The sequence below is a fragment of the Mixophyes fleayi genome, chromosome 6 (genome assembly GCF_038048845.1).
Source record: "Mixophyes fleayi isolate aMixFle1 chromosome 6, aMixFle1.hap1, whole genome shotgun sequence".
In the NCBI taxonomy this organism is placed as follows: Eukaryota; Metazoa; Chordata; class Amphibia; order Anura; family Limnodynastidae; genus Mixophyes; species Mixophyes fleayi.
Window position 1 is genome coordinate 168,838,423 of NC_134407.1, and position 15,236 is coordinate 168,853,658.

A 15,236-nucleotide genomic window follows, 5' to 3' on the forward strand; every position below is an offset into this window, starting at 1 on the left:
TGGTTCCCATACCACTTCTACCATCTACTGTTTCATCGTGACTGTGAGCTGATTCCTATCCGCTGCCTCCGTGCACTACAGTCTTCTAATCACTTCAACTCTACCATGCATCATTGGGACTGTTAGCTGATTCCTATCCGCTGCCTCCGTGCACTACAGTCTTCTAATCACTTCAACTCTACCATGCATCATTGGGACTGTTAGCTGATGCCTATCCGCTGCCTCCGTGCACTACAGTCTTTCATTCACATCCACTCACCTGTTCATGATTGTGACTGCCAGCTGATTCCTATCCGCTGCCTCCGTGCACTACAGTCTTCAACCTGCAACTCGTCTGTGTTTCATCATCGTGACTGTTTGGCTGATTCCTATCCGCTGCCTCCGTGCACTACAGTCTTCAACCTGCAACTCGTCTGTGTTTCATCATCGTGACTGCTAGCTGATTCCTATCCGCTGCCTCCGTGCACTACAGTCTTCAACCTGCAACCCGTCTGTGTTTCATCGTGACTGTTTGGCTGATTCCTATCCGCTGCCCCTGTGCGCTTCAGTCTTCAGCTCTTGTCTACTCTCCCGTGTTTCCTTGAGTCTGCTGCCACTATTGCTACCCGCTACTCTCCGTGACCAACTGTTCCAGTTCATCTCTGCTCCGGTGTCCCATCGTTACTGCACCTGCTGGTTGCTATTGGCTACCTCCGTGTTCCCGCAGAGACCCGCTGCTGTTACATCTCAGCGCTACTCATCCATCTACTGCTGATCCGCTCTCCACGCCTTCCTGTGTTCCCTGCTGGTCTACCTACCTGTGCTCTGCACCTGCTAGACCACCGCTTCACCCATCCAGGGACTTTGGATCCTGCCGGCCTCCTGCCCTTCAGGTATCTCTGCACTCCTGTCTGACTGCTTCTCCTGAACCACGGTATGCATACTTCCCATTGACTGTGCTGTGTATTGCATACCTTGCTGGACTGTGTTGGTTCTCCTCTGGAGTGTACTATCTGCTGACTCTATTGCCATCATTGACTGTGTTATCTCATGCTGGATTACTTCAAGAGACTTTCTATATTGGCAGTGTTGTTCAGTCATTTATACATTTATATTGTGCATATTACTGTGGATCAAAGTCAAGGTGCCCGTGTATATATTGTGTTGCAGTCTCTCCCCGTGCACCTCCTCACATATATATTCAGTGGTACAACTTGCTAGTGGCAGACCACTGACTCCTGTTTACAGTTTCACCCGTTCCAGTATCCTCTCACATAGCAGTGGTACAACTTGCTAACGCAGACCACTGACTCCCCGGATACCTCCACTTGGATTCCATTCCTTCACTCAGACAGCGGTACAACTTGCTATCCGCAGACCGCTGACTCTCATCACCTCCTCGTTTCTGTTGGACATTCCTCCTCACTATAGCAGTGGTACAACTTGCTACCGCAGACCACTGACTACCTTCACGTGTCCTTTGTCCATACAGTTCCTCGTGTATTACTACTTCCATATTGCCAGTGCTGCTAGTCATAGACTTTCCTGAGCATCTCATCATCTGCTATTTCCTGTTCCGTGATCACCCTGCTACCAGAGTACCATATTACCACCTATACTGCTCTGGTAAGCCTATCACCTGGTGATCCCTGGGTAAAGACTCCTAGTGCCCGTGACAATAGCTCTCACCCCCACCGTTTGCGTTTAGTTGTCCATAAAGACAGATTGATCTCCCAAATGTCACAGAGCGTTCAAAGTAAGCTAGGGATGTCCTGAGATTGAAATGTTCACAGGGCCTTGAGTTCTCACCTTTGCTCCTTCTGTTTTGCTACATGGTTTGCAACTTTGGGCTTCAAACTCCTCCACAATCCTTATCTATCCTTAGTCTGGCTAATATCAACAGATCTTGACACTTGCATAGGTTTCAGACTCATGTCATTTAGCAAAGCACACGTTGAGATTACATTACAAGGTTACATAAAATAATCACATTGTGATACATGAATTCAAAAGAACATAACAATCAGTCATTAGATATACTACATAATCGTCACAGCATCCATCCATGTACAAAGCAACACACTTGCACAGAAGACCTGGGGAAACTGAGAACTGATCAGCACATAACTTTATATTGGAAATAAGAGCTGCTATAGGTGAGAACCTCTTGTATTTCTATAGGTTTATTTATGTCACTGGTGGCAAACATTACGGTATTGTTTTTATGCCAGAACAAGTTGTCTTCAATTCATCAGAATATGTTCAGATGGCTCGTTCCCTGCAATAGATTCTATTATCATCAAAATTCTTATCCCACTTCTAACACCAAGTAGTTGTTGCAGACATGAAAGCCACCTGAGGAAATTTGTAATATTGAATGACCAGAGATTCCTCTATTAAAAGAAAATTAGGAATGACTCCATCATAGAACCATGTGCCCTGGAGACCACATGTTGCTTAGGCAGTTGTCATTATCATCATCTATTTATAAAGCGCCATTAATTCCACAGTGCTGTACAGTGAGCTCACTTACATTAGTCCCTGCCCCATTGGAGCTTACAGTCTAAATTCCCTAACATACACACACACAAAGACTAGGGTCAATTTGGTTGCAGCCAAATAACCTACCAATATGAGTTTGGAGTGTGGAAAGAAACCGGAGTACCCAGAAGAAACCCATGCAAACACGAGGAGAACATACAAACTCCACCCAGATAAGGCCATGGTTGGCAATCACATTTCATTGTGAGGCAGAAGTGCTAACCACTAAACCACCATGCTGCCCAGCTATTTTTCAAACGGACATTTAAAGAGGTTTTATATATACTTACAAACTATTGACATACATAATACATTCTTAAACTTTAGCCTACATTCCAAAAATAAACAGGGGATTTGCACAGGGGCACTTCCCAGAATGCATAGAGTTGTATAGATGCAATTACAGAAAACTAAATGTACTTTTTACTGTTATTAAATGAGTCTCATTGTTTGGCAATTTTATGTGTGGCTCTAGAAAATGTGAAATTTACTAAAGGTCAAACTGTAAATAAAATTGCATTTTCATCATCATCATCACCATTTATTTATATAGCGCTGCTAATTCCACAGCACTGTACAGAGAACTCACTCACATCAGTCCCTGCCCCATTGGAGCTTACAGTCTAAACCCTAACACACAAACACACAGACTGAGAGAGACTAGGGTCAATTTGTTAGCAGCCAATTAACCTACCAGTATGTTTTTGAAATCGTGCAATTTGAAACCACCAACCCAATTTTTTCAATTGCCATTTATACAAACCCATTGATTTATGAAGGTGTAGTTTGCAAAACTAGATGTAAAACTTCAATTAAATAGGCAGTTTTTTTAAACATTGTTCTAAGAATTCCAGTCCCACTTATTGCCTGCGTGCTCATTATGAGAAAATTCTTTCATAGAAAGACATCAGCTACTACCATCTGCTGGAAATTGTTTACTTCTCACCAATACTAAAGTGAGGAAATAGATCACACACAAGGAAATGGACTCTCCTCATAAACCACAAATAAGGTCACATACTATAGATATTTTGATCGGGTGTTCTTCCAATAATTGTAAACTGAAAGGCAAGGGAGAGATAGAATTGGAAGCTATCAGAGCACTCCAGTCCAAACTTAAAATATAAACTTTATCAGTATTAATTAAAACAATATTTAATGATGGAAAACCTGCCAAAACAGAAGAGAAAGGTGAAATATAAGAAAAATAAAATACATAGACTTTGATTTGTGCAACATATATTGTGAATGAATACACAAACTATAATTTTTTTAAAATTTTTAATATAGCAAATTAAAAGTCCATCAGTAAGACCTGGCCATTATAACATGAGGACAATAGGGTGAGAGACTATTCTTAATTATTGTATTATCATCATTGCAATTCCCTCAACCTAATTCAATATGTAGTTCTATTATATAGCCTGCATGTATCACTTGGTCGAAAGTTACACTGTTAATGCTGGATCATAGATTGAAAATTGAAAATTAAGAATTGATATGTCCTTTGTATGATGATTATAGGGCCAATACATTAGCTGAATGGATGTCCAGAAATGAACAGATGTGATCAAGTCTGCAAAGATCACTATATCTGTGCAGAACTGAATTGCTACTTTTCTATCAGAAATGAAACCCTGAATTAGCCATTGCTGGACTGATACTATTAATCAGGAAAAATATCAGATTCGTTGCTCAGACAGTACTAATTTCACCTGTGTAGGTATGCAGGGGTAACACAAACAGCTAATCCCAGCAAATTGTATAGCCAATTATACAAATTCAAAGGAGTCTAGGGGCTATATTTACTAAGCGGCGGGTTTGAAAAAGTGGAGATGTTGCCTATAGCAACCAATCAGATTTTAGCTGTCATTTTGTAGAATGTACTAAATAAATGAAAGCTAGAATCTGATTGGTTGCTATAGGCAACATCCCCACTTTTTCAAACCCGCAGCTTAGTAAATCTAGCCCTAGGTGTGATTGATTCAGTCAAAGTGTTATAGGTAGCGCGAATCAGAACCAGATAATGTCTCTGAAATATCAATAACTCAGACCCGTTCTGAATAAATCCATTGACAGCAAAAGGCTCCCTAGATCTAGATCACAGCTAAAGTGCGAGTGAATGATTGCAAGTGTTTGTGGCTAAACGCTGCTGCCGTCTCTCACTGTTGGGTGCTGACGTCAGTAATAACGTTGTGTCTGAGGTATGTTTCAACTTCTGGCTTTCTCTAGGAAAATGACCAGATACGAGACATCGAAAGCTTCTTGTAGTGCAAGCGGACAATCATATTTCCTCATGAGTTAACTGACAAGCTGCACAGTCAATAACATTGATATTAAGAGTCTCACAGTGCACATCCATTCAATCAGTGTAATGTGTAGTCTTAGTAATGACTATTTGATACACCCTGGAAACTTAGTTAATCTTGACAATAAGTATGACCTCACTGTTCTCACATATTAAATTGGTTTATCTTTCATTGTCTAAAATCTAAGAGGTTCATTATGAATCTATTCTTGTTATTTATCATCTAAAGTATACATAATGTAATTCATATGTCATGACTCAGTGTCAGAATCTCCAAATAAATCAGAGACATAGTCAAATAAGAGAGATATCAAAAAGAAGAGGAGTATCATGAATAACAAAAACATCATGTGTCGTAAAAGGTGTAATATGTATACTGTATTCTACAAATATGAAACATATATAGAACAATGGGGGGTGTCCCTATAAATCACATATATCCAAGGGAGATGATAATAACAACAAGAAGGGGATATATGATACACACATTATCAAAATCATCATCATCATCATTTATTTATATAGCGCCACTAATTTCGCAGCGCCGTACAGAGCACACACGCACATCAGTCCCTGCCCCATTGGAGCCTACAGTCTAAATTCCGTAACACAGACAGACAGACTAGGGTCAATTTTTGATAGCAGCCAATTAACCTATCAGTATGCTTTTGGATTGTGGGAGGAAACCGGAGCACCCGGAGGAAACCCACGCAAACACGGGGAGAACATACAAACTCCACACAGATAAGGCCATGGTCGGGAATTAAACTCATGACCCTGTTGCTGTGAGGCAGAAGTGCTAACCACTTAGCCACCGTGCTACATCTTTCATCTACCCCTCTTTCTTATGTGATAATGGGTAAAAATTAGTTAGCACAATGATGATATATCATGCCTAAGACTGCTTTTCTTCTCTTTATAAGTAACTTATGTAGCTTTTACTATCATTTAGACCCAATGGATGTAGAGAGTCCAACATAAAGATCCACTTGCTCTCCTTTTGGTGAAGCATTTTGTCCATATGTCCACCTCTGACTCCTAATCTGACCCTTTCAATACCAAAAACTCTCAGGCTTTGAGGGTCACCTTTATGTTTCAACTGGAAGTGTCGAGCAACAGGTGAAAGTGGTCTAAAACGTTCTTTGTCCTTCAAAATGTATCTAATCGATCCTTCGTGTTATAGAACATGTCATTTAAGGGCTCTGCTGGTTTCCCTACATAGATCTTATTACAAGAACATTGAAGGACATATATGACTCAGTTTGTGTTGCAATTGATGAAGTCATTGATGAAATGTTTGACCCCTTAATTATCAGAAAATTCCAAAATTTTAACCATAAACTGGCAGTCTCTACATACTCCACATTTGATGGGAACCTTTGATCTTATTTTTGTTTTTTCTCTGCATAAAATGACTTCGCAATAGTGTGTCTTTCAGATTTCTTGCTCTGCTCCAACTTAGATTCACATGTCCATCAACATTTCTGTTAAGTGTTTCATCAGAAAGTAGGATGGACCAATTCTTTTGTATGATTCTTCTACCTCTCTCCACTCTTTGCAGTAGTCACCAACAAATCTTATTTTGTTGGAATCCATTTTGATGTTCTTAGGGTATATCAGTTCACTTCTATCCTTCTTAAGTACTTCTCTAAGGGCTTTCTTAATCAGACTCTTGCTGTATCCTCTCTCAATTATTCTTGTACTTAGTTCTTGTGCTCTGATCATAAAATCTTGAGGATTTGAGCAATTTCATTTTATTCTAAGGAATTCACCATTAGGTATGTTTTTAACCACAGGGGGAAAGTGAAAACTCTACCCGCGCAGAATACTGTTAGTAGCCATTGTCTTTCTGAAGAGGTCAGTCTCGACATTATAATTCTGTGCTTTCTTGATTATGTCCAGAAAATCAATTCTTTCTTGACTCATGCTAGAAGTTAGTCTTAGATTGCTAGAGTTGTCATTGAGACTGTCAATGAACCGTTTGAAATTTTCTTTATCCCCTTTCCAAATTATTAAAATTTCATCTATGTACCTAGCCCAACACTTGTTATGAGCGTTTTGTCGCTATCCAATAATGATTGTCGAATCTCGATTTGTGTTTCCAATGCACAAAGATTTATTCTCAAAAGGTAGCAGAATATATTAAAGCGAAATAATAGTAAGTACAGCCGTTACTTATCGCAGGCGCTCTGGATCCAGTGTACAGTCATTCAGTCCTGAAGTCTGTGGTCTAGGTGACTGAACACTAGATGAGGAGCTGCTGCTTATATGCAAACAGAGATACAGTAAAACAATGCAAAGGTGTGGCCGGCTTCTATTGGTCTAGGCATCAGGAGGGTCCAGGGGGTTGCAGATCATAGGCTAGTTTAAGCTCAGGATTCCAAAGGAGGGGGTAATCTCTCCAGGGGATGGGTTCTGATCTTGCCGCCAAGATTTCTAATCATAATAGTCCATAATTCCTTAACATTAATAACTCGCGTATGCACTCTGCGATCCCTTCGCAGAGTGATACGGACAGTCGCAAATGTGAAGGGGATTAGTGATACCACACATGACATGATTCCTTCAACGTGTACCATATGTTTTACTGATATGCATATAACTTATAATATTACACATAAACTCTACTATATTTCGACATAAATAACTATGTGCTGTAACTACCATTAATGTGTACTATTTTACAAGTGTGCGTGTTTGTGCAAATGTATGTAAAAGACTAAATACTGTTGTTGCCACGTGTTGCAGCTGCGTGCGCCCTTCCACGCCGTAGCGTGCCCTTCCACGCCGTAGCGTGCCGTACGCATCTTTCCAAACAAAGACAACCAAGTTTGCTCGATTTTATTTGAAATGACTTTATCCAATTTGCTGACTTCGACAGCTCCACCCTTTGATAGTATAATAAACTATCACCTAATCACCGTTTCAAGTTCAGGGTTATACAACACTTCTTCACAGACCATGATCTCGTATCTGGTACCACCTTTTCAGTCGCGTTCTCAGTGTTTCTCCTAGAAGACTGTGTTCCACACTTCAACACAGTAGGAACACATTTGACACATAAACCAATTGCTAAGATGACACCCAGTATAAGGAGAAGCAGCTTACCTACACTAGCAACTATTTCCTGTACCCACTCCCCCAGACCAGAGAACCATTTCACAGGGTTCAACCATGAGAACCAACCTGCCACCTTTTCCCCGACCTCATATAACGAAGAATTATGGTTCCCATTTCAGTTGCAGAATTTCATCCATCTTCCGGTCTATAACCTCCTTAGGGTCATCCGTATTATTAGTGATGTACGTGCAACATTTGACACCGAACTGGGTGGCCAGTGTTACACAGTACCCACCAGTAATAGAGGTGAGATAATTTAGTACCAGTCTATGTTGCACCAACTCCTTCTTGTACGCTTGTAGCTCCCTTCCAATATACCTGAAAGTGTCATCATACATCTCGGTGATATTGTCTATTAATTTAGCTAGGTCTTTTATATATTTAAAGTTTAACATTCCCCGAGCGGTCCTGGTGAGATCTAGAGCAACCATAACTTGGAAACCTGCGGTTTCACTAATCAATTTTGTAGCTATGGGTTCCTCACTAGGAATCAAATTTCTCTTGTCACGGTGTTCATACTGTGTGTGTATGTATGGTGGTGATGTAGTCTTGTGAATACCAACCATTTCTTCATGAGTAATAGTCATGATTTCAGGATCCAGTTTAGCTAAGAAACACAAGCCCTTGGAACTCGGAGTCACCCAGGAATAAGCTTTCCTCCCACAAACAAAGTACACATCATCGGGAAGAACACAAGGAACAGGATGTCCATTAATTATATCACACAGAGTTTTGGTAAAACTACCCATGCCTAGTGTCTCCATTTGCTCAAGACACGTGTCAGCATGGATGACATTCTTACAATTATCTATAGAGATTTTTCCAATTGATACTTTCTTATGTTTGGTTACATGCCCTAATTTGTGACTTCCGTCAACATTCCTGCTTATTGGTGGCCTCAGTCTCCCTCCAAAATGAGTGTGGCGAGCCATTGTCTGATCTGATAGGTCAGCTTCCCAATTCTCCAGACGCTTTGCATGAGAGATATTTAGACACAGCAAAGAACTGTCTACAGAGTATTGTCGAAGCGTTAGACTAGGGGACCTAGTGTTATTGTACCTCCCCTCTATGGGCCTCCCACCCCTCAATTTGAGTACTTCGGAGATGTTTAATGGGAATGGCACTAGTCCTATTGTATGCTGCCCCTGCGGCACGTGAAAGCACACCCAGCACTCGGTTTGGTTTAAGACCTTACCCACCAAGGAGTGATAATCCTCCAGAGGATGCCCGCCCACATTTGGGTTACCAGTGGACTGGCATCGCTGGATGCATCTTTCTTCAACTAGGGAATCACAGAACTTGCAGATACAATACTCTTCAGACAATAGCCCCTCACACTGGCTCCGAGTTCCCGAGCTAGCAGACCTTTTCATAACCCCTGGACCAAGCTTAATAATGGACTGCTCTGGGTATTCTAATAACTTTTCCTCGATCTCCATTTCATCCGTATCACTGCCAGAACCTTCCTCTGTCCTCCATCCTCCTTCACAAAAATAGAATGTCCTAGAAAAAGTAAAAACAGGGAAAATCCTGGAACAAAAGAAAAGCAAAAACCGCCACTCCATAGCTGGAAAGATTCTGATGCAACTTCTCTGGCTCAGGTGTCTTGACTGCGGGCCTTAGGTCTCCCGGAACAGATTTACGAGTGACAGATCTGTGTCGTCGGTCTCAGTTTTATCTCACACTTTCTCCGGGTTATTGACTCTCCTGCAGTGGGTGGAATGGACCCAAGTGTCTCTCTCTGCAACCTTCAGTGATGTAGTACTGGTCAGCAGCACTTGGTACAGGCCTTCCCAATGGTCTGTTAAACAACCTGAACGTAAGAAATTGTGGATCATAACATAGTCCCCAGGTTCATTATCATGACAGTTTGTTTCTGGCATACCAGGTGACAGCATTTTGAGTTTTTGCTGTTGTTGTTTCAGCTGTCTGCTCATTTTTATAAGATATTGCACAGTCACTTCATTATTACACTTTAAGTCTTCTTGCGGACTTACGATCAAATGAGGTTGTCGGCCGAACAGTATCTCAAAGGGGGACAGATTAAGAGGAGATCTATGAGTGGTTCGTATGCTATGGAGAACTAGTGGCAAAGCTTCAGGCCACGCTAACCCAGTTTCAGCCATTACCTTACCAAGCTTGTTCTTAATGATACCATTTACTCTTTCCACCTTACCACTGGCTTGTGGTCGGTAAGGGGTGTGAAGTCTGCTACTGATTCCCATGAGCTTACACATATTCTGGAAGACATCACCAGTAAAGTGGGTACCCCTATCACTTTCAATGATTCTAGGGATACCGAACCTACACACAAGTTCTTGTACAATTTTCTTTGCAGTGAACACAGCAGTATTAGTGGCTGCTGGATATGCTTCTACCCAACCAGAAAACACATCAATACATACTAACACATACTTTAGATTCCTGCACGGTGGTAATTGGATATAGTCAATTTGTATTACCTGAAAAGGTCCGTCTGTAGGAGGGATGTGGGATGGCTCAGTTGGAATAGTTTTCCTGACATTTTTCCTCAAACAAGTAAGACATGACATTGCTTTCTTACCAGCCTGAGAGGAAAATCCAGGAGCACACCAGTATGCTCTCACCAGTTTGCACATACCTTCTTTACCCAGGTGAGTCAGACCGTGTGCTGCTTCAGCCAGGCTTGGATAGTATGTTCGGGGAGCTACAGGCTTACCTTGTCCATCCCTCCAGAGTCCTGAGGACTCTTGACCACATCCCTTCGCCTTCCAGACCGCCTTTTCCGGCAGGGAACACAAATCTTGCATTTCAATTAATTTCTGCATGTCTTATGTCTAAAAAACCATCATAGTCTCAGTCGATACAGTCATAGGTTGCCCTGCTGCCCATTTAGCGGCTTCGTCTGCCCTGTTGTTGCCCAATGACACTGGGTCTTCTTCAAAGGTATGGGCTTTGCACTTTATGACGGCTACCGTTCTGGGTAATTGTATCGCTGTCAGAAGTCCTTTTATGTGTTGTGAGTTTGCCACTGGCATACCTGCTGCTGTCGTAAAGTTTCTAAGATGCCAAAGGGCCCCAAAATCATGCACTACCCCAAAGGCGTACCTAGAGTCAGTATATATATTAGCCGATTTACCTTCTGCCAACTCACACGCTCTCCTTAATGCTACTAGTTCCGCCACTTGGGCTGAGTGAGGTGGGCCAAGGGGTTCAGCTTCTACCACTTCCTGATCGTCTACAACAGCGTAACCAGTACATAGCTCTCCCATCTCTGTCTGTCTATGACAACTCCCGTCTGTATAAAACGTAAAATCTACATTTTCTAAGGGGGTATCACGTATGTCGGGCCTTGCAGTAAAGGTCTGGTTCAGGTGTTCCATACAATCATGCGTATCAGTACTCTTGCCTAACTCATCATCAACCAGGGTCTCCTCACCTCCCACCCTTTGTGTCTCTAGAGACACATATGGAAGGTATGTAGCTGGATTTAAGGTGCTACATCGTTTGATGGTGTTGTTTGAGGGTGCCATCAGAACTAGTTCCCACTTTGTGAATCTAGCTGAAGAAACATGTCTGGTTTGGGCTGAATTTAACAGAGCTGATACAGCATGGGGCGTATAGACAGTTGAATTATGTCCTAATACTACGTCCTCGCTCTTACTTACCAGAAGAGCCATTGCTGCTACGCTTCTGAGATATGTTGGGAGTGATCTTGCCACAGTGTCCAATTGTGCACTGTAGTATGCTACCGGTCTGCTAGCATCACCATGTTTCTATGTGAGGACACCTGCTGCACAACCATCAGCTTCCGTACAGTATAGCTCAAAAGGTTTTTCATAATCAGGTATTCCCAATGCAGGTGCTCTAGTCAGACTATCTTTAAGATTAAAGAACGCTTGCTCTGACTCTTCTGTGTGTATGACACGTTCTGGTTTTGAGGAAGAGACTAGTTCCTGCAATGGTAATACCAGAATAGAAAAACCTGGGATCCAGGATCTACATTATCCACACATCCCCAGGAAAATACGAATCTGCTTCTGGCTCTGCGGCAGAGTCATGTGTTGTATGGCCTCAATCCTGTTGGTTGTCAGGTGTCTTAGCCCCTTGGTGAGGCAGTGTCCTAAGTATTTGACCTTAGTCTGACATAGCTGTAATTTATCCTTTGCCACCTTGTCCCCTGTTTGTGAGAGATGAAGCAACAACAATTTAGTATCATGTAAACATGACATAAAAGAATCAGAGCACAGCAACAAATCGTCCACATATTAAATTAGAACAGACCCATTGCAGGGTTGAAAGGATTGCAAACAGTCATGTAAGGCTTTGGAGAAAATACTGGGCCTGTCAATGAACCCCTGGGGTAGTCTGGTCCATGTGTATTGCAATCCCCTGTAGGAGAATGCAAATAGGTATTGGAAGTCAGGGTGAAGAGGGACTGAGAAGAAAGCAGAATATAGGTCAATGACAGTAAAATGACTAGCAGACGGTGGAATCTGCATGAGGATGACAGCTGGATTCGGCACTACGGGGAATTGGCTCTCAACAACTTTATTAATTCCCCTTAAGTCCTGGACTAATCTATAGCCCCTCCCCCCACTCTTCTTCACAGGTAAAATGGGACTATTTGCTGTGCTCGATGTACAAATTAAAATCCCTGTTGTAACAGCCTTTCAATAACAGGATATACCCCTAATTCCACCTCCGGTTTTAATGGATACTGTGGGATTTTTGGAGCTATCCTAACACTTTTTAGATTTACCATGACAGGGGCTATGTTTGCCATCAGTCCAGTGTCCTGTCCATCTCTGGTCCATAGGGAACCCGGTATTTCCAGCAACATCCCCTTTACTTGAGATGGACTTTGTTCTATAACAGTAGAGTGTAACATTAACCTTTGAGGGGTGTCTAATATATCCTGTACCTCATGTGCGACTTTCTCTGGTATATCTAAGAACACACCATTTGACGTACAGTATATGACACATCCCATTTTACATAACAAGTCTCTCCCTAGCAAGTTAGTAGGAGCCGCTGCAGCTAAAAGAAATGAATGTTTAGTATGCAGGGGCCCGATAGTAACTTCTGTGGGTTTAGTTATAGGGTAATGTAACACTCTTCTCATTACCCCCATAGCTGGAATAGTCTTACTGGTCACGTGTAGATTAAAAGGAGAGGTTATCACAGATCTGGCCGCCCCTGTATCTACAAGAAAAGTTTGTTTCCTACCAGCTATGTCAACTATCATTGTTGGTTCTTCTCTCAGACTCTCAGTTAACCTCACTGGTTGTAGACTACAGGTATGACCTGACCCCTAGCGCTGACTATCGCTTTCCCGCACAGCATTTGCTGCTATAATATGTGCGGGTAGATGTGAGTCTTCTATTCTATGTGAGTTCTTCCTTGGAGGATATCTATGTGTCCCACCTCTAGGGTTGTATCTGTCCTTTTTACAATCCCTCCTAACGTGTCCTTCTTCATTACAATTGAAACATCTGATCACTCTATGTTTCTTATTATGTGGGTTGTATGCTGGTGGTCGTGTATGCATCCCCTCTAGAGCCTGTATACTCACCGTCATCAACCTTTCACTTTTCTCTTCCTTCTTTCTAAAAAGGTTTTTGTCATGCTCCACAGCAGACTCCCTAAGAGAATCTACTGTGATGCCTCTCCAATTAGGTAATGTGGTTTGTACTCTGGTTTTTAAATTTTCCCTAAGACCATCCATTAGTACTCCTACAGCTAATTCCCTGTGATGTGGGTCCTCATCTATGTTTGATATCCCAGTGAACCGTGTCATCGCTGCTATAGCTCTAACGAAGTAATCTGATGCTGTTTCACTATCTTTCTGTTTGATGGTGAAAATTTTACTCCAATTCGTTACTACTGGAAAATAGATGGCTAAATGTTTGACAATCTTTTCTATATTCTCTTGATTAGTCTCATCTGTCAAGGTGTCGTCTTCCTCCAACGAACAATCTTTAATGAATTGTTGTACGTTAGTATTGGGAGAAAGACACGCCCTCAACACTACATGCCAACCCTTATCGGTTGGTTCGTGTGCAAGTCTTTAACAAACTTCTGACACTTAGCCAACTCTTTTCTAGGATCTGGGAATTCAGTCATAATGGAACGTAATTCTGATCTAGTCCAAGGACAATGCATTGTAACATTTCTTAAAGGAACTACACCATCCTTATCCGCCTTCCCATTGGGAACTGATATTGTGCGGACTGGATACGTACCCACTGGTTCACTATCTTCAGGGTTAGCTACTTCAGTACTTTGAATATTATCTCTCCTAGTGGTCACACTACTCTAACCTATCTCAGCCATTGCCCCCTTTCCATACTTATGCTGAACCTCTAACATATTAACAGCATGGGCAATGGCTGAAATTACCGTGGGTTCATCCTCTTCTTCAGATGCACTTGCTTTAAACTGACTTAAAACAGGACATAACTTTGCAATTTCCTTTTTTTCATTTTTAATAACAGCTGTACTTCCCCCGCCACATAGGGTGGCGGGGGCGCGCTTGCGCTGAGTTCTCCATGCTTTTAAACGGCTACTTCCGTTGTGTGCACGCTTTTCGCCACGCCTACTTCCGCTGTGCACTCGCTACTCTGCCGCGTGTTGCCTTCCATTTGCCACAATTTTAAATGTCTATTTCTCACTTTTGTTGACTTAATCAACCACACTTTATCTTTTACGTTATTTAGTACCTCTGCATTAAAACTCCCTAATGTTGGGAAAGGCCTAACACACTCTTTGGTCATCTCGACCCACGTGTCACAATACACAGTTGCGTACGCACCATATTTCTTGCACATAAGAAACCGTGCTGAACCAATAGGCCCTCTCTTAGGCAGTACACTGGCCATCTCTAGCGTATGCTTAGCACCCATGTTGAACAGTACCAGTCTATGCAGACCACACTTCCAAAAAACACTTTCAACCCTTTGCTACAAACACTCTACCGCTAGAGATCTCTTAATGGCCATGGACGTATTTGCTCAAGCCGCGTCCACTCGCTTCCTCTCGTACCAAACGAGGACCTCTAACACAGAAAATATCACTGTGGGACCCAAGGGCTATCAGCTCCTCGATACGCTGGCTAAACCACAAAAACTGTTGAGTTTATTACAACTGATAGCACAAAGTCGATACAATCAACCAGCCTTTCCAGTGTAATTCCTCCCCGCTGCCTTCCCAAGTTACAATCATGGCTTTCCTTGCTGTGCGGTCCGATCACAACGCTTACAAATACTAACTATGAATAAGCGTTGCGATGGCTCTTGGGAGCGCGCGC